The 21,108-nt window shown below is 34.0% G+C and overlaps 1 protein-coding gene across 1 annotated transcript in view; it reads left to right on the forward strand.

Annotated features, from left to right (window-relative positions):
- LOC114343637 (KICSTOR complex protein SZT2) overlaps positions 1-21,108 on the forward strand; it is a 997,370-nt gene that overhangs the window by 89,845 nt on the left and 886,417 nt on the right. The window lies entirely within an intron of this gene.

Raw genomic sequence — 21,108 nt, forward strand, 5'->3', positions numbered from 1 at the left:
AAAACACGTACTAATCTAACGAACATGCTGCGCGCGAGTGACGCAAATGTATACATACCTTAAAGTGCTTTTCCGTAAATCGGATCTAGTTCAGAGTACTGAACGGTCTATTTTGGTTATCATAGACTTCTATTTTTTTTAATTCGGGATCGAGCATTGTCTTATTATAATTGCGTAAAGGTTTTGAGGGGCATCTCATTAAAATTGCTGCGAAATTAAAGACCAGAAATCACATCCACCAGAAACTATGTATGTTGCTTGACACGGGAAGCTTCAACATCCTTACTCAGAGCTTCACTCATTTTTTCCTCTGCTAAGTATTGCGCACCAGTATGGCTTAATAGCTTTCATGTAAAAAAAGTTAATTATCAACAAAATAACATATTGAGAATAATTGCTGGAGTAATCCAATCTACTCCAATATAACCGCTTCCACTACTAAGCGACATTACATCGACACAACTCCGACGACTCAACACGATAACAAAAGATATATAGAAAGATTTCAACCACAGGGAACTACCAATAGAGAATTATGTTGAAGATGCCAACAAAAATAATAATTGACTCTTCATCATCGAAGTTAGTTCTGTTTTCATTTGTTTATGGTCAATTTTTCGCACTTTTACTCCGAGATATTTATACAGATCATTTTTACCGATTGCCTCAATGTTTTGGCCATCTTACATATCAGACGAGGACGACTACAACATAGAAGAAACATAATTAGATTATGAGATTCAGGAAAATTTACCCGAGTTGAGAGAGGGATAGAAATAATCGCTGGGTTTAAGCTAATTATAAACATGGTGAGATTAACACTAACATATACAGAGGACGCAGTAAAAATAAGAGGTAAAATCACAAATACAAACTTAAACTTGGGTTAAGGCCAGAGAAACCGCTCTCAACTATATTATTTAACCTAGTTAGAAAAAGTTTAGTTAGGCCACTGTAACAGTCTACTATAGACCAAGTCTACTATATCACCAAAGACATTAATGTCTTACTTTTGCAGATGATATAGTTATAGTTATTACGTACTTACTTACTTAATCAGTAGACCCCAGATCAGTAGACCTTTCGGTGTTAAGCCATTCATTCTATCTTAATAAGGTGTCGGGAGCTGCGTCTAGCTCTTAATAAACTTTCTCCATTCTTTCCTATTGGTTGCCATTTGTGTTGCTTCTTGTCAAGTTTTCCCCTTACTTTGTAGGATCTGGGAGATGTCACTATTCCATTCTTTAATGGGTCGTCCTCTTCTGTTCTTCCATATTGGTTTTGCTTCCCACACTCTTTTCACTTGTCTGTTATTGTCCATCCGGGTTAGATGTCCGAACCATGCCAATTTTTTCTCCTTAATTGTGTCGAGTATCGGTTTGATGTTGAGTCTTTCTCTTATTTCCTCATTTCTTATTTTATCTGTTTTTCTTACTCCGATGGTTCTTCTAAGGTATTTCATCTCTGCTACCTGAATTCTGCTCTGATGTATTTTGCTTAAGATTAAGTTTTCTGCTGGTATGTCATCGTAGGTCTATATATTGTTTTGTATATTGTCATCTTGGTCTTTGTTTATATTTCTTTATTATTAAGGAATTCTCTATTTAGTGCTTGGAATAGTTTTCCTGTGTTTTCCATTCTGTTGTTAAGATCGTCCTCGATGTCTCCTTTGTTGTTGATTACTGTTCCCAAGTATTTGTTTGAATTTGTCTGTATTATTTTTTGTTGATCTACCATTACTTCTATTTGATCTTCCGTCCCTTGTTTCATTGTTATTTTCATTATCTGAGTCTTCTCTTTGTTTACATTTAAGTTGTATTTGCTTGCTTCTATGTTCCATCTCTCTAAGTTATATTTCAGTTTTTCTGCTGTTTCCGCAATTAGTACTATGTCTTCTGCAAATATACACATCTCAGCGTTTATCATTTGCATTCTGTTCCAACAGATGCAGTATTTTTTGAAAGTTTTCTTACATTCTTTCACTATCTCATCTATTACATTTACGAATAGCACTGGGCTGAAACTTTCCCCTTGTCTAACTCCTTGAGTTGTTTTAAATGGTCCTGACTGCATATTTAGCATTCTTATTGTATTTGTTGTTTTCATGTATATACTTTTTGTTGCCTCTATCAGTTCTTCACTTACTTGTTTCTTCTTTAGGCTTTCCCATACATTTTTACTTTTGATTGAGTCGAAAGCTTTTTCCATGTCTAAAAAGCTCAGATATATTTCTCTGTTTTTCTTTAAGGCTTTTTCTATCACTTGTTGCATGGTGAATATACGGTCTTGTGTGTTATGTCCTTTCCTGAATCCACTTTGTACGTCCTCCAATTTGTGTTCTATTTCTTTTCTGATTTTCCTTTTTATTATGGCTTCGTATACTTTTGCTGCTACACATAATAGTGATATACCTCTATAGTTCTTACAGTCTCTTGTGTTTCCTTTCTTGTGTATAGGTATAATTACTGCATTTGTCCACTCTCTGGGTATTATTTTTTTCTGCATTTTTCTTTTGCTTTTACTCCTATATATTTTATCATTTTGGTGCTACTTCATCGCTTTCTGGTGCTTTTCCAATCTTTATCTTTCTTATTGCTTCTTCCAATTCTTCTTTTTCTATGGTTTCTTGATTTTCCGTGTTTCTCATGGATCCTCTATTGATGTGGCTTTCTTTTTCCTTTGTATTCCCTTGCTTTCCATTCAGTATCAGCTCGAAATGTTCCCTCCATCTTTCCGTTATTTTCTTAACGTTGTTTATTATTGTTCCTTACCAGCAAACAGACCGACGTGTTAATTACGTGAATTTTGGGTAGATTTGTCACCAATATACGTAAATTGCTTACGTGAATTTTACGTGAAAATTTGGTTGGAATGTCACATTGAAAATACGTCTTTAAATTACGTGAATAACTCGTCTTCAATAGACGTGTTATTTACCTTAAATAGCAATAAAATGTTTCGGGAAATTCACGTTGCAAATACCTGTTGATTAACGTATCTTTTAGGGAATGTATATATTAGTATTCACGTGAAAGATACGTCCTCGGTTCACGTAAATAATTCGACCTTAATTAACTTATGAATCACGTAATTATTATCCTCATATGATATAAATAAAACAAGCATAAAGTATTAACAGTGTATTTATTTAGTAGAATTTAGAGACTTTAAAACATTTGTCTTGTATAATTATTATACAAGATAATGAACCAAAAATGGTACCGACCTAAAGACACATTAAAAAATTTGCCGAGACAAAACACAACACAGGTCACTTTTTATTTCGAGGAGGACACTTCGACACTTTCTTGTTTTTTTTTCTAATTGCATCATCGGCCGAGCAGTGAGGTAAACGTTAATACGAAACACATTATTATAAATAAACCCGGCTAAAATAAAACGAGGGAAATAAAGCTCTTCACGTTTCACTTTCACTTTTTGTTGTGAGAAGAGAAATATGTGAGAAGCTGATATTAGGTCGCGTTCAGAGTGGACGAGCAAAGAGCAAAGAGCAAAGAGCAAAGAGCAAAAAGTGCACGTTCAGAGTGGACGAGCAAAGAGCAAAGAGCAAAGAGCAAAGAAGTGCTAATAGCGGGTAGTTACGCTAGACGAGAGTTTAGTTCTTTTCCACTCGGCAGTGTGGATAGGAGCGGTAGGATATTTGCTCTTTACTCTCACAGTAGTCCATGTAGTGAGACCGCTCCCGTCTGAAAAAATTTCCGATTCGGTCTCTTTGTGGATTCCTATTTATAAATATTTTAAAATTTCCTTTAAACAAATCTGAAGGGTGCCGGGCGGAATTTTTGGGCAGAAATTGTTTAAACAATTTTTTTTAAACAAATACAAAAGATCACGTTTTTTGCTCTGGAACATATATTTTTAAGTTTTGTGGGTCATCTAAACGACAAAGGTATCGTGTAAATGTTCTCAAAAATTTATAGTTTTCGAGTTATAGGCAATTTAAAATCTGAAAAATGCGAAAATACCCATTTTCGAGGCCTAAATACTCATATTTAAATTAGTATTTTTGAGGTTGTCAGATACTTAAATTGAAGTTTAAACATTGAGACTCAAGACTCTGAAGAGTGATCGCGTCTAACCTTAATTTATACCGTTGTTTTTTAATTGTTAAATATGCGTGTTTATTCGATTTTTTGCCGGTGTGGCGCGCTCTATTTCAAAAATCTCCTATTTTCCTCCGAAAATTATTTTTTCTAGATTTTTTGGGATTTTCTAAATAAAATAAGTTTCTTGTCATTTTTCTCAAAAGTTAACAGTTTTAAAGTTATAAGCGATTTAAAGTTATAAGCGATTTAAAGTCCAAAAATGAGTTTTTTTGTCATTTTTTGGATTTTAAATCGCTTATAACTTTAAAACTATTAACTTTTGAGAAAAATGTCAAGAAACTTATTCTATTTAGAATATCCCAAAAAATCTAGAAAAAATTATTTTCGGAGGAAATAGGAGATTTTTGAAATAGAGCGCGCCGCACCGGCAAAAAAATCTGATAAACACGCATATTTAATAATTAAAAAACAACGGTATAAATTAAGGTTACTCTTCAGAATCGAAGCTGAATGTTTAATCATCAATTTAAGTATCTGGTAACCTCAAAAATACTAATTGAAATATGAATTTTTAAGCCTCGAAAATGCGTATTTTCGCATTTTTCAGATTTTAAATCGCCTATAACTCGAACACTATTAATTTTTGGGAAAAATTACAAGATACCTTTTTTGTTTAGAATAACCCAAAAAACTAAAAATATATAATAATAAAAATGGTATACATTTTTATTTTATAGTCGTATTACTCCGTAGAGTAAGTCCACACCTACATTGCCTACATTGGATCCGATTTTCTCCGATCAGATCAGATCAGATCAGATCCGATCCGATCCGACAGGCGGTGCCTATATAGGGCTTTTCATTCACAGTCATTTGTTTCGAGCTTCTGTCATGTGTCACATAATATTAATTTATCTACGTCATACGTTATTGGTATATAAACAATACAAACCAAAGACGTATGGCGTAGATATATCAATATTATGTGACACATGACAGAAGCTCGAAACAAATGACAGTCGATGAAAAGCCCTATTGGATCCGTCTTTCTCCGATCAGATCAGATCCGATCAGACCGGTTTTCCGGCGAGGGTGCCTACATTGGTTCAGTAATCTTCCGACCACCGACCACCGACAATAAGTTCCGATGAAGATGTGTTGAGATGATGACATTGAATATATTTAATCATGTTAGCTCGCAACCCCCAACTTGCAACAAACTTGCAACCAGTTTGCAACCAACTTGCAACCAGTTTGCAACCAGTTTGCAACCAGTTTGCAACCAGTTTGCAACCAACTTGCAACCAATTTGCAACCAACTTGCAACCATCTTGCAACCAACTTGCAACCAACTTGCAACTAAAATTGCAACTCAACTTGCAACCAATCGGAATGAAACCAAACACTTCTCGATGAGAATAGGAGAAGCTACTCCCGACGTCGGCCGATATCGGATCTGATCTGATCTGATCTGATCTGATCGGATCGGAGAAAAACGGATCCAATGTAGGCACTCCCATTTAATACTATGGGTTTATTTTTTATTTCGACGTCGGCCGACGTCGGATCTGATCTGATCTGATCGGATCGGAGAAAAGAATCCAATGTAGGCACCCCCATTTAATACTATGGGTTTATTTTCTATTCCGACGTCGGCCGACGTCGGATCTGATCTGATCGGAGAAAATCGGATCAAATGTAGGTGCGGCCTAACTAGGTGCATTTTTCCGTTGGAACTTTACCAGCTGCAGACGGGGGATGTGAATTGCATAGTGTAGAATTCCTTCGCTCTCGTCTTCACTGCAGCATCCATTTGACTTGCAAATTGGTCTTGGAGGTGTCACCAGGAAAGTGTACCAATAAGTTTTCAATTTAAAAATCTTTTAGTAATATTTTTAATATTTTCAATATTAATAATTTACTATTAGGATTGAAAACTACTTCGTCTAAAAATATATGTTCCGGAGCAAAAAACGTGATCTTTTGTATTTGTTTAAAAATAGGTATTTATGAAACAGTTCGTGAAGTATGCTTTTTGCGAACGCACGCGATATTTAGAGCACGAGCGACAGCGGAGCGAGTGCTATACATCGCGTAAGTTCTCAAAAAGTACTTCATGCACAGTTTCATACAATATTTTATCTACTCTACCATAAACAAATAAAAAAACTGTAACTCTTCGTCACTGGAATTCATTTCTATTCTACAATTTTTAGAACTTTGACATTTAAAAATTCTAACTTCTTTCAAACCACAAAACTGTAAAAACTTTTGTCGTAATTTATTGCTCATTATGTCATCACCATGACAACGCCAAAGTTAAGGATATTTGATTATATGAAAGTGTGTTAAAAACAGTGCGAAAAAGTAAGTCCCATTTAAAATACATTGTTTCTTCACGCTCACTTTAAACACTTCACGCACTGCTATCTATAATGACAGTTTTCACAAACTAAAAACTTACACGTAACATAACATAGAGTAGATAAAATTGTTTAAACAATTTCTGCCCAAAAATTCCGCCCGGTGCTCTTCAGATTTGTTTAAAGGGGACATTTTTGAATAGGAATTGACAAAGAAACCGAATCAAAAAATTTTTCAGACGGGAGCGGTCTCACTACATGGACCAAAGAAATCAAACTTGTTTGGTTTCGCCGCTTTGCTCTTTGCTAGCACTCTGTGCACCTCCGTTTGCCAGTATGAGTTTGATTTCTCCGCTTTGCTCTTTGCTCTTTGCTCTTTGCTCTTTGCTGGTCCACTCTGAACGTACGCTTAGAGGTTATGATCATCGATTATAAAAATCGATTTTTTTTGAAATTACAGTTAAACTATTCTACTTACTTTAAATTATTATTACGTAAATTTTGGATTTCGAAAAATGAAATCGGTTTTTAAAAAATATTTTTATTTCTAAATAGTGTAGGAAACAAAGGTTGAACCTTGCAAAATGGACACAAGTCCGGTTTTATTTTTTTTTCTTGTATATCAAGGGGTGCTTATTATAAGACTAACTTTTTCTGAAAAAATTTCGCCCCGGAACCTCCCTTTTCACCCCTTTGAAGGGGGTAATTTGTGGTTTTTGCGGAACGTAGCCCTTCTTGTAACTTTTACAAAAAATTTCTTTTATAGAAATATGAAGAGGACTATATTTTCTACGATTTATTTCCAACACCATCTCTCTATCATCCACCGTTTAGCGGGGGTGGCGCCCTAAAGTTGACAAGTTTTTAAAAAAGATGTTTTTAAAAAAAATATAGTTTTCCCTAACTGTAACGAAAATTAAGAAGAAATCCTGCGGCAATTATTCACAAATAATTGACTGATTTTTTGGTATAGGTTTTACTTAAGGATAGTTGCCCTTTTTTTAATTACAGGGTGTTACATTTTAAAAAACCTCTTTTTATACCATCTGAACCGTTTATGCTAGAGTAAAAAGACTTTCAGCGATTACCCATGTACTGGTGCTATTTACAAATTTGTATAATGCACCCCCATTTTTTCCCCGGAACCACCCCAAAAAAAAGAAGAATTAATAAATAAATTGATTTTCTTGGAATCCTTCACACACAATGCCCTTTATTACTATGCTTCATACATCATTTTGTGGACGTTATTATTACCCATGCATGGGCACCAAAAGCAATTTCCTAGTGCAACCCCTTAAGCAAAAAAAAAATAAATAAAATGGGGGGATGAAAATTTTTTTTTGTTTTTTGCTTTTTGATCCATATGGTCATATGCTTCATCAATAGTGCTTTTCAAAAATATATATGGTTATTGCAACATCTCTGCGAAAACCACCCCTATCCTTGAAAATGTACTGCAGAAACTACCCCTATCCCTTGGCGAGCATGTTTTTACGATTTTCTCATTACCTATGTATTATTTTTAAACAAAACTTATACAAGGTTAAAGACCACTATTTACTCTAAAAATTATGTTTTATTCATTTTTTCGTATAAGCAACGGTTACGGCACAGTGGCGCCGTAAACCTCATATATGCTTTGGCTGGCTCCAGTTTTTGTTTTTTTTTCGTCATCTGTTCGTTCTATTGATAAAGTACTTATGCAAAATAAAACAACACAGTGTAACCTACAAATTATGACTTATGCACATTTTACATTCTTTGCTCCCCAAAGCCACAGTGGTGGCCCAAAATAAATTTTTGCATATTTTCGCCACCTACATGCATTTTATTGCATTAATGCTACCTTAACAGCACAATATTTACCCTTAGGTGGTCGCTACGCAGTGGCGGATCCAGGGAGGGGTGATGGTGGTGAACACCTCCCCCCCCCTCTCAAACCAAGTCATATTATATTCAAAGATTATAAAAATATTCATTTATTTTTATAGAAATTTAACCAATTGGCACCCCCCTCTTAACGATGCTGGATCCGCCACTGTCGCTAAAGCATAAAAAGTCATTCTTATAAAAATAATATTAATATTATATAAGTATTTCTATAAAAATAAATTAATATTTTTATAGTCTTCAAATATAATATCACTTGGTTTGAGAGGGGTGGGGGTGATCGCCCCCATCACCCCTCCCTGGATCCGTCACTGCTTAGCGACCACTCAGGGGTGAATATTGTGCTATTAAGGTAGCATTAACGCAATAAAATGCGTGTAGGTGGCGAAAATATGAAAAAATTTATTTTGGGCCACCACTGTAGCTTTGGGGAGCAAAGAATGTAAAATGTGCATAGGTCATGATTTGTAGGTTACACTGTGTTGTTTTATTTTACATAAGTACTTTATCAATAAAACAAACAGATGACGAAAAAATAAACAAAAACTGGAGCCCGTCAAAGCATATATGAGGTTTACGGCGCCACTGTGACGTAACGGTTGCTTAAACGAAAAAAATGAATAGGACCTAATTTTTAGAGTAAATAGTGATCTTTAACCTTGTATAAGTTTTGTTTAAAAAAAATGAATAGGTAATGAGAAAATCGTAAAAATATGCTGGATAAGGTATAGGGGTAGTTTCTGCAGTATATTTTCAAGGATAGGGGTGGTTTGCGCAGGGATGTTGCAATAATTATATATATTTTTGAAAAGCACTATTGATGAAGCATACGCCCATATGGATCAAAAAGCAAAAAACAAAAAAAAAATTTTAACCCCCCATTTTATTTATTGTTTTTGGCTACAAGGGTTGCACTAGGAAATCGCGTTTAGTGTCCATGCATGGGTAATAATAACTTGCACAAAATGATATATGAAGCATATTAATGAAGGGCATTGTGTGTGAAGAATTCCAAGAAAATCACTTAATTTATTAATTCTTCTTCTTTTTTGGGTGGTTCCGGGGAAAAAATGGGGGTGCATTATACAAATTTGTAAATAACACCAGTACATGGGTAATCGCTGAAAGTCTTTTTACTCTAGCATAAACGGTTCAGATGGTATAAAAAGGGGTTTTTTAAAATGTAACACCCTGTAATTAAAAAAAGGGCAATTACCCTTAAGTGAAACCTATACGGAAAAATCAATCATATATTTGTGAATAATCTCCGTAGCATTTCTTTTTAATTTCCGTTACAGTTAGCGAAAAATATATTTTTTCTAAAAACATCTTCTTTTAAAACTTGTCAACTTTGGGGCGCCACCCTTGCTAAACGGTGGATGATAGAGAGATGCTGTCGGAAATATATCGTAGAAAATATAGTCCTCTTTATATTTCTATAAAAGAAATTTTTTGTAAAAGGTACAGGAAGGGCTACGTTCTGCAAAAACCATAAATTACCCCCTTTAATGGGGTGAAAATGGGGGTTCCGGGGCGAAATTTTTTCAGAAAAAGTTAGTCTTATAATAAGCACCCCTTGATATGCCAGAAAAAAAATAAAACCGGACTTGTGTCCATTTTGCAAGGTTCAACCTCTGTTTCCTACACTAAAACTACAATTTTAAATATGACTGAACTCGACAAGACCAAGAATAATAATGAATTTTACAATGCAAATATAATGAAACAATCTAACAAACTTCTGGTGGAAACTGCAGAGTAAGCTGCAGGTGTTGGTTGGGATTCTGCCAGGTCCGGACTTTCGTACCATGTAACTCCTCCGTCCTTAAGAGGAAAAAATAACGGAGGTATTTTTGGATTCCAAATTTTGGGGACATCTTTCTTCCAATGGGATTTCGTCAGGAACCTTCTTATTTTTGTAATATTTTCGGCATCTAGTAATGACATAAATTGTAACGATTAGTATTAATATAGTTAGGATGACTGAACCAGTGCTGATAATGGGTGTAGTTGGCAAGCCAATTTCTTCTACAGGTGAAAGATTTCTGGTGATTCTGTTAATTTCGTATAGTCCTTCCATATCGATTTTGCTTAAATTGGTTACTTGATAATTTACCTTTTCAGTCGAAAAATGTTCTAATTTTGGTGATATAATGATTTTTCCAGATTGGATACGTGGGTTGTTTGAAAATTTTAAGGTTCCAACCTCTATTTCACATTTTGGTGGGATTTCTATTAACGAAGGTTCTTTTATTTCCAAAAACGAATTGGACACACATTTTGAGATGAATTTGACAGTACTGGACGGAATTATCAAGATTTGGTTATCCATAACGTGTTAAATAATGGGTTCTTGTAGATTTATTTCAGTGGCGTAGCATTTCTCTGGATTACGTCCATCAATCAATTTATAGGTGCAGGTATCTATTTGGGTGTAGTCCTGTTGACAGTAGTATCTGGTTTCGAGGATGGGACATTCTTCTTTTATCGATAGTGATTTTTCTCCTTTTGCCAAGTAGGGATATAAAGGAATATATGTTTGATGATTTTGTATTACGGGGTAAACATGGAAGAAGTCGTAATTTTCTGATTTGAATATAGGAACATGGATAGCGAATATAAGCTTGGATTCATAAAAGGTTACTTGGGTACTGAGAAAGAGATAGTATGTTAGCACATTGTTAAATTTTGCGATTTGTTCTTCTTTGTATATATGTGGACATCATTTCTGAGATTTCTTGGGTAGATATTAGGTATTGAATTGTGAAGCGTATTTAATTTAGAGAAAACGATCGAATTTTCAATATTGTCAATAAACGTTATTAAATTTTGGCAATCGAGATTAATTTGGTAAAGGATACTTTGATAAGTTATGTAGTTATCCAAAGTAATTATTTTGGTTTCTAATGAATATTTAAATTTTTCAATATTGTCTTGCAATTTTTGTTGATTTTGCCACAAGATTGATAAAGACTGATTATAATGATTAACAAGCTTTTTGTACAAAGTTGACTGAAGGTTAAGTTCATGAATTACATTTTTCTGATTTAATTGTAAAATATTGATTGCTTTATCGTATCGTTGTCCATCGTCGGCATCTAAAGTTCCAAAAGCCCATTTATTCATTTTGCCTATTCCATCTATCAAACCTCTTTTAGAGCGAATATGTGGATTTAAATTTTCAAATTTTCTTTCAAGAATTTTTATTAAGAATTCGGTTCTTTTTGTCATTTGTTCAGCTAAGTTATGAAAAGATATAGGGTTAGAAGCATTACTTACTATTAGACTATTCTTAAGGCTATAAAAATGTTTAGTTAAACTAGTTATCTGTTTAGTTACTTCTCTTAAATCTAGATAGTGTATAAAAGTATGCTTAGTGTAAATAATTTTACAGGGTCCTAACAATATGGGTAACAAAGGGTTCGATATAGGAGTAATTTGTACATCTTCCCCTTCACATCTATGTTGAAGTGCCAGGAATATCAGGAGCAAACACGTTGTCCGGATTTTCATTTTCCTGAAAAGATATTTTTGGTTTTATTTTGGGTTTTCTGATTATATTTTTATGGTAATTTCCTTTATTAGTTTGTAATATAAGACCTGAATCTTGAACAATTTCAGTCTTTTTAAATTTGGGTGCCTTTTTATCGCGCAATTTTGTTTTGACGTATGCAACGTCTTGGTTAGAAAAATCTGGAGGGTCATTTCGATTTTCATTTAATTTATTAATTATTTTTTCTTTTGTTTCTTCGTTTCTAGTTTTTATTATTTCATATAACTGTTTACTTGCTTTTTTATGATTTTGTACATAGTAAGATAATATAAGGTTATCGTTCAAGTCAAAAGGATCTGGACTATTAATATGTCCTTTTATTATTTCAAATGGGGTAAATTTAGTGATGGAATGAATTGAATTATTATAACTTAGAATAGCATGTTTTATTAATTGATTAGGGGTTAATTCTTTATTTTCCTCTCTAAGACAGCGAAAGCATTCTATTAATGTAGAATGAAACCTTTCTACGGGAGAGTTGGAATTACTATTTTTAGAAGTTGTGAAATGTAGTTCTATATGGTGAAGTTTACAAAAATCTTTAAGGTCATTATTTTTGAATTCTGTGCCACAATCGGCGGTAATTTTATATGGTAAACCATGGTCGCTTACAAAGAGAAGTAAATTTTCCACTACAGAGGTGCCATTGACAATAGGTAAAGGGTATGCTTGGGCATATCTCGAAAATGAATCTATGATCGTTAAATATGATTGATTAGAAATTTTAAAGACATCTACATGAATATGTTCAAAGGGTTTTGATGCAGTGGGAGTTAAACTAAATTTTATAATTGGAGGATTTCTATCGTATTTATTTTTAAGACAGGTTTCGCAATTATTTATAAATTGTTCGATATCTTCTGCCATTTTTGGCCAATAGTAACGTGATCCTAAAGACATTTTTACTTCATTTATACCACGATGTCCTTTTTTGTGTACATGATAATATTCTAATTTTTCTTTTTGTTCCTGCATATTTATTATGTCAGTTAAAATTTTTGTGGAATGTACAAATTTAAAAGCAGAATTTTTAAAATAATTCTGAACTATTACTACAAATGTTTCTGGTAAAATATTTTCTCTAAAATACAATGCATAAATCTTTTTGGGGTCTATATATTCTTTTACAAATTTAAAAATACTTTCTTCAATATTTCTTTGGGGTAAAGTAACATAAAATCTATTATTAGCAAATATTTTTTCATTTTTGCATTTTATTTTATTTATTTCTCCACCTGTTATTATAATTTGATTTTTATAAGTATTTAAAGCTCTTTCGGTTATGGGTATACCTAGAATTGGATTTTCTAAAGAAGTATGACACGTTTCTAAATCTGAGTCTTCTGTTTCTGGATTTTTGAAAGGGGGTCGAACTTGTATGTCCGAAATAATATTTATTTTATTTGTTGATCCATCATTTAGTAAGGAGTCAAGGTCTACTTCTGAAAGTTGCGGTAAATCGTCTAAGTTGCTTAGTTCATTATCTATTATTTCATTTATGTCGCCTAAATTAACATCCATCGATTCTGTCTCGATAGCATTCAAGTCGGAATCTATTTTAATTCTAGAAAGTGCGTCGGCTACTTTATTATTTTTTCCTTTTAAATATTGAATATTATAATCAAATTCTTCGAGCTTAAGTCTCCACCTTACTAAGCGAGAGTTTGGCTCTTTAAGTGAGAACAACCACTGAAGGGGTTTATGATCAGTTAAAATTTGGAATCTGCGACCGAAGAGATAAGGTCGAAAATATTTGCAACCATATACAATCGCTAATAACTCTTTTTCTATGGTTGAATAATTAATTTCGGCTGAATTCAAAGTACGTGAGGCGTAACATATAGGATGGTTATCTTGCGTTAGAACAGAGCCTATTGCGAAATTAGAGGCATCTGTTATTAATTGAAAAGTTTTATTTAAGTCAGGATAAGCTAAAATAGGTTCTGAAGTTAAAAGATTTTTACAAATATTAAAACAGTCTAAGAATTCTTTATTGTGGATAACTTTCTGATCCTTTTTCAAACACATGGTCATAGGTTTAGTTATAGCTGCAAAGTTTTTAATAAATTTTCTATAGTATCCTAACAAACCTAAAAATGATTTTATTTCTTTCTGCGTACGAGGGATAGGAAAATTTTTAATAGCTTTAATCTTTTTTGGATTAGGCTTAACTCCGTCTGGGGTCACTATATGCCCTAAAAATTCAACTTCCTTTCTGAGGAATTCGCATTTATCAATTTGTATTTTTAATTGTGCATCTTTTAGTTTTGCAAACACTAATTTTAAATTTTGAATGTGCTCTTGGAGACTTGTGCTAAAAATAATTATATCGTCCATATATACCATACAGATTTTATTTTGTAAATCCTTTAATATTTCATCCATTACCCTTTGGAAGGTGGATGGTGCGTTTTTTAAGCCAAAAGGCATTCTTAAAAATTCGTAGTGTCCATTATTAACGCTGAATGCTGTTTTTTCCATGGAGCAGGGGCTCATCTCGATTTGATGAAAACCGCTAGCTAAATCAAGAGTAGTAAAATATTGTGCTCGTCCTAATTTGTCCAATATTTCGGTAATATTGGGTATCGGATATCGATCACTAATGGTTTTATCGTTAAGTTTCCTATAATCTATAACGCAACGAAATTTTTGTTGATTGGAAGAATCGAGTTTCTTCTTTACGATCCAAAGCGGCGATCCCCAAGGACTGCTGCTGGGTCTAATAATCCCGTCGTCTAACATTTTGTCAATTTGCTTTTTAATTTCTTCCTTGTGGACATACGGATATCTGTACGACTTTACATGTACAGGTTCCTCGTCGGTTGTTTTAATAACATGTTTTACTTTTGACGTAAATGTAAGTGGGTCACCGGGTTTCAAAAATATATCTTTATATTGAGAGCATAATTTAATAATTTCGGATTTTTCTTCTGCGTTCATATGATCCGTTCTAACAAGATTTTGTATTTGCATTTTATCTATTTTATGTTTATTTTGTCTATTAGAAAATTCAAATTTATAACATTGATAAACATTAGAATTATATGGATAAGCGTATAGGGGTTTTAATAAAGTTATAGATAAATTTTTATTTGTTTCATTGACAAATTCTACTAAAGCTAAACCATTATTTGCTACAGTTAGCATTTCTGGTACATACATATCACCTAAAATTATCTTATCAATTAATATTTCACCGTTTGGTACGGTCACAGGGACTTCCTTTAAAATCTTTTCATAAGGGCCAACAGATATTTCAAACTTTATATCTGATGGTTTTCTAAATTTAATAGGGATTATTGCGTTAGTGCTAACAAGACATTTATTATTAAGGTCAATATTAAACCTCATTGATAATAGGTCATTTATACCGACCACGCCGTCGAAAAATTCGTGGAAGTCGTATAATATGAAATTTAAGATATTGTCGCGGTTAAATTCTTGAAACGCTGGTATCGCAGCTTGGTATTTGATATTTTTCGTACCGAGAGACGTGGAAATTGAAACGTTGGAATGAAATATACAATCTGAATAAAATTGTTCAGCAATACTTGGTTTTAAGATTGACTTAGTACTACCGGTATCTACCAATAATTTTAATGGAGGATTAGAAATAGTAATATAAGGTAAAGGGTTATTAGAGGTTAAATTCAATTCGATTAAGTTATTTGGTTTTCTGAGGCGGTTTCCTGAAAATTCTGAGGAAAATAATCTAAATCTACTTGCTCACTGGAATGGATATCTGCGTCGACGTCGATATGCGCCTGTTCGCATTCCTGTCCATCGTAATCATTATTATATAATTCTTCAGCTATTATATTTGGCTTTTGCCCATTATTTTGAAAGTAGTTTCTCCTAAAATTATTTGTTCTTCTATTGAACGTTGAAGGAAATCTAGAATTCGTAGACATATTCATCGGTTCCGGCTTTGGAAGGCGATGCTGGGGAATTTGATTTGGTCTGAAAATATTCGTATTTCGGGAAGGTCCGAAGACTTCTGAGTTCGTTAGGAGATTTTTAGGGGGTAACTGTTGACGCTGTACTTTAATAGGTTGGCGAGGCCATGGGGGATTTTGAAAATAATTATTATTTGTATTAAAGTTTGGATTTGGGGGAATAGAAGAGTTTGGTTGAAAATATTGATTGCTCATAGGATTATAAAATTGCCTGTTTGGATTAGGGAAATTCTGCTTTCTGAAATTGTTTCTATTTTGGTGTGATTTATTGTCATTAATATCGGAATAGACTTGGCATCGAGGCTTGAACTTGAACGATACTGTCAAAATACGTTCCGTATTAAAATATAAAAATTTAGTGTAACAAAGTGAAAAATAAACTAATACAAACAAACTATAGTGAATTTAGACAGACGACAGTGCTCCCGATAAAAATAGTTCGTCAAAATTCAGCAGAAACTAGTGAGTAAGCATTGCAAAAAGCATAATAACCTCTCAAACAATTAATAAACAACAGACAAAAACATTCCGATAAGAGGTGAAGTTCCGTCGAAAATAAAAGAGACGTTGCCGGCTATTGAAAAATTTCTGCAATAAAGCCGAAACATTAATACGAAAATCTATATCTGAGTAAAACTCCAAAGTGCTGAGAAGGGTTGACGCTCCTCCAAGTCGATTGGGCTGACCCCCTTACCGCGGTACAATGGAGCAGATATTAGAAAAATTAGAGAGAATGGATGAAAGAAATGTAAGAATCGAAAGCAAAATAGATAAAATGCAAGTAGACCTGGATAAATTAAATAAAGAAAACGAGCAGTTGAAAGCAGATAACCAAGCAATGAGAACTAAAATCACGGAACAAGAAGTTAGAATCGAATTACTGGAAACACAAGCCAGAAGAAAAAACATAATAATACAGGGGGTCGAAGAAAACCAAACAGAAAGCGAACAAGAGATGATAAATAAGATAAAGGGGATAATGAAAAAAATCGACGTACAACCAAACCTAGATGAAGAACTGGTAGAGATGAGAAGAATAGGTAGACAAGGTGATCCCCAAAATGTACCCAGACCCATCTTATTAGAAATGAAAAAGGAATCTACGAGAATGGAAATTCTGAAGGCTGCTAAAAACCTAAGAGGAACTAAAATATATATCAATGAGGACTTCCCGAAAAAAATACTACAAGAAAGGAAGCATCTTCTCCAGCACATGAAAATGGTACGCCAGGAAGGACACACAGCCGCACTAAAATACAACAAATTATGGATAAATGGTGAACTCTTCTCACTGGAGCAACTAGAAGGCATGGATGTAAATTACTGGAGGAAACCTGAAGAGAAGAAGAGTAACGCTAGGACAATAAACGACAGATCCCCCTATCTGATGATATAGATCCACGCGGAAAATTGATAAAAATGACGTCAAAAAACTAACAAAACATATAACAAAAGACGGCGACAGTATAACGGAGTTGGCAATGAATACGGACATGAAAATATTTTGTAAGAAAAGACGCAAAAACAAAACAAAAACAAATAAAATAAAAGACAAAAACAGGAAAATAAGAATAGGAACGTGGAACATTAAAACACTTCTAAGACCAGGTAAAATGGAAGAGTTGGCAAAAGAAATGACAAAATACAGGATGGAAATACTAGCGCTACAAGAAATAAGGTGGGCAGGAGAAGGGATGATCAATAGAAGAAACCAAACAATGTACTACGCAGGAGAAAGCAAACAGGGTCGCAATGGAACCGCCTTTATAGTTAGTAATAGCGTAAGAGACAAGATTATTAACTTTAAAGCGGTTGATGGAAGAATATCATATATAAGAATGAAAAATAAACAAGCAAATTTAACATTTGTTAATATATATGCACCTACAGAGAATGCTCCCGAAGAAGAAAAGAATGAATTCTATGAGAAACTTGAAGAATTGGACGAAGAAATACCAAAGAACGACATACTAATCCTATTAGGAGACTTTAACGCAAAGATAGGGAAAGAAGACACGAACAGAGAAATCGCAGGAAAAGAAACGATCCATCAAAATACGAACAACAATGGCAGGAGAATATGTAATCTAGCAGCAGCAACCAATACTTTTATTATTAGCACCCAATTCAAGCACAAAAAAGAGCACAAAGTAACGTGGCTAATACCTGGAACGACAGACGGAAACCAAATAGACCACATCCTAATTTCAAAAAAATGGAGAACAATTGTACAGAATGTGAGGTCCTACAGGGGAGCCAATGCTGATTCGGATCACATTTTGATGATAGGCGACATGAAATTGAAGATACTTAAAGACAAAAACGACAGAAAGAAAAGAAAGAGGTGGAATAGGTCAAAACTAAACACAGATAATGCAAACAGAAAATTCTGCACTAAGTTGGAAGAAAAACTACTAGTCCTAAAACCATCGGACATACATGAAACATGGGAAGATATAAAAGATAGTATTTTAACAGCAGCAGAGGAGACGATAGGACTAATGAACGACAATAAAAGAAAAGATTGGTACGATGAAGAATGCGAGCAAGCTAGTAAAGGCAAGGACCAAGCAAGACACAGGTGGTTGGCCACAGGGAAACAAGAAGATCTCCTACACTATAAAGAGAAAAAGAAAGAGTCAGACAAATGTTGCAGAACTAAAAAGAAGAAATGGATTGAAGACTTACTGCTGGAACTCGAAGCTAATAGTAACGATAATGCAAGACTATATAAACATATAAAAGCACAGAATAAGAAAAAGATTCCGGCAAATATTGGAAAAAAGGAATGGGAAACACACTATAGAGAATTGTTCAAAAAGAAAGGCGATGCTGAAAATGCAGAAAATGAAGAACAAACAGTAAATAGGAATGAAGAACAATCAGAGCCTCCCTCATACAACGAAGCATTGGCGACCATAAACAGATTAAAGACAAGGAAAACAGCAGGACCAGACGACATTATAAATGGGTTCTTCAAAAAAGGGGGAGAGGAACTAGCCCACAGAATCCACAAGCTGATAGAACGAATATGGGAAGAAGAACGCATGCCGAACGACTGGAATTGCGGTCTGATAACACCAATCCCTAAAAAAGGTGACAAGACGAAATGCACTAACTACAGGGGAATCACGCTATTAAATACAATGTACAAAATATTAACTAATTTGATCAGACAAAGAATAGAAAAAGAAACGAGAACAAAAATAGGTGAATACCAACATGGATTCAGAGAAGGTAAGTCAACAATAGATGCAATACACATTGTAACGCAAATCGTCGAAAAAAGTTACGAGCATGGAATAGATCTACATATACTGTTTATTGACTACAAGCAAGCCTTTGACTGTGTTAAGGGAGGAGCTAATTAATGATATGAAGCAACTAGGCATTCAACAAAAACTAGTAAGTCTCACGAAAATGACGATGAAGGAATCCAAAGCACGAATCTTAACAAGGGAAGGCCCGTCAGATGAAGTACAAATGGAGGTAGGTGTCAGACAGGGAGACTCCCTATCAACAACATTATTTAACATTGCCATAGAGGGTGCAGTAAGAGCAGCCAAAATTAGGGGAACAATTATTGAATCTTCAGCCCAACTGATAGCGTATGCAGACGATATTGCACTGGTTACTAGAGATTTAAAAACCATGCAGAATATAATATTAATATTAGATAAAGAAGCAAAGAAGAGAGGGCTAGTAATAAACCAAAGCAAAACGAAATACCGCAAGTGCTCAAGAGAGAATACGAACATCGAGAAAGAAATTAAGCTGGGAGCATATTCATTTGAAAGAGTACACCGTTTCAAATATCTGGGAGTGATGGTGAATGGCAGAAATGGTAGAACGGATGAAATAAATGAACGCATCCTACTGGGTAATAAAACCTATTGGAACTACCAAAAATTCTTGAAAGAAAAACACATTAGTAAAACAACCAAATTAAAAATTTACAAGACTGCAATCAGGCCAGTGATCACCTATGGTGCAGAGACGATGTGCCTAACACAAAAAGATGAAATGAGATTAGAAATCTTAGAGAGAAAGATAATTCGACGAATAATGGGACCGGTGAGGATAAGTGTAGGCGAATTTAGAAGATTAACAAATGAAGAAATTAAAGAAGTCATCCAGGGTGAAGACATAATCAAGTTCGTGAAGGCGCAGAGGCTCAGGTGGCTTGGACACACAGAAAGAGCTAACCCAGACTCTACGCTAAACCGAGTAACTGGCTGGAGACCAACAACAGGGAGACCAAAGGGAAGACCCAAAACAAGATGGAGAGATCAAGTCTTAGGAGACATAAAGAAGCTGAGAATCTACAATTGGAAGGAGCGTTGTAAGGACCGAAAAGAATGGAGAAAAGTTGTAGACAAAGCCAAGTCACACACGCTGCTATAATAATAAAAGACAACAGCGGACTGATTCTCCGCAACAAATGAATCAGAGAGCCCAAAAGGGCGGCAAACACTCCGCCAGGAGTGAATAAGCCATGGTGATGATGATGAATATCGGAATAGAGTTTTTCGAAGTTCTCGAATTCATTTACATAAGCTATGGCGTGTTCTAAAGAAGCTGGTGCTTTTAAATGCATATTATTTCTTAATGTGCCGGTACAACCCGCAATAAAAGTATTTAGTGCTGTATTTTCGCAAAATTGTATAAAGACAACTTTTTGATTTGCATCAAGATTAGTATCATTGCTAATTCTTTGTACTATACTACTTCTCAATAATTGTAATCTATTTCCAAATTCTATTAAATTTTCATTTCTTTGTGGCCTAGTTCTAGTCAGTTCTTGTGTTAAACATTCTAAGTTACGTTTATCAGAAAAACATTGTATAAGCGCGGCTTTTAAAAGTGTCCAATCATTTAATTCTACCCTATTTCCTACCATAAGCTCAGCCTTTCCTACAAGTTTATTTTGAATACATTCAAAAATGTGATTATTTAATTCTTGGTCATTATATGCTCTATATGTAATAACTAAATTATCGCAAAGAGAAATAAATTTGTTTAAGGTATTAGTATCGCCATCATAAGGTCTAATATTTGAAATTTTTGACTTAAATAATTCCCAATTAATAGGACGACGTTCAGCTTGACTAGTTGCCATTTTAATATTTTTCTTATCTTTACTCTTTTAACTTTTAAAGCTTACTTTTAAATTCTTAAGAGATTCTACCAAGGAATATTCATCAATCATAAAAATTAAAATATCGTTTCATAAACAATGTCTTAACAAAACTATCTTCCGAATTTATGAAAAATAA

Source organism: Diabrotica virgifera, chromosome 10 (assembly GCF_917563875.1).
Source record: "Diabrotica virgifera virgifera chromosome 10, PGI_DIABVI_V3a".
NCBI lineage: Eukaryota > Metazoa > Arthropoda > Insecta > Coleoptera > Chrysomelidae > Diabrotica > Diabrotica virgifera.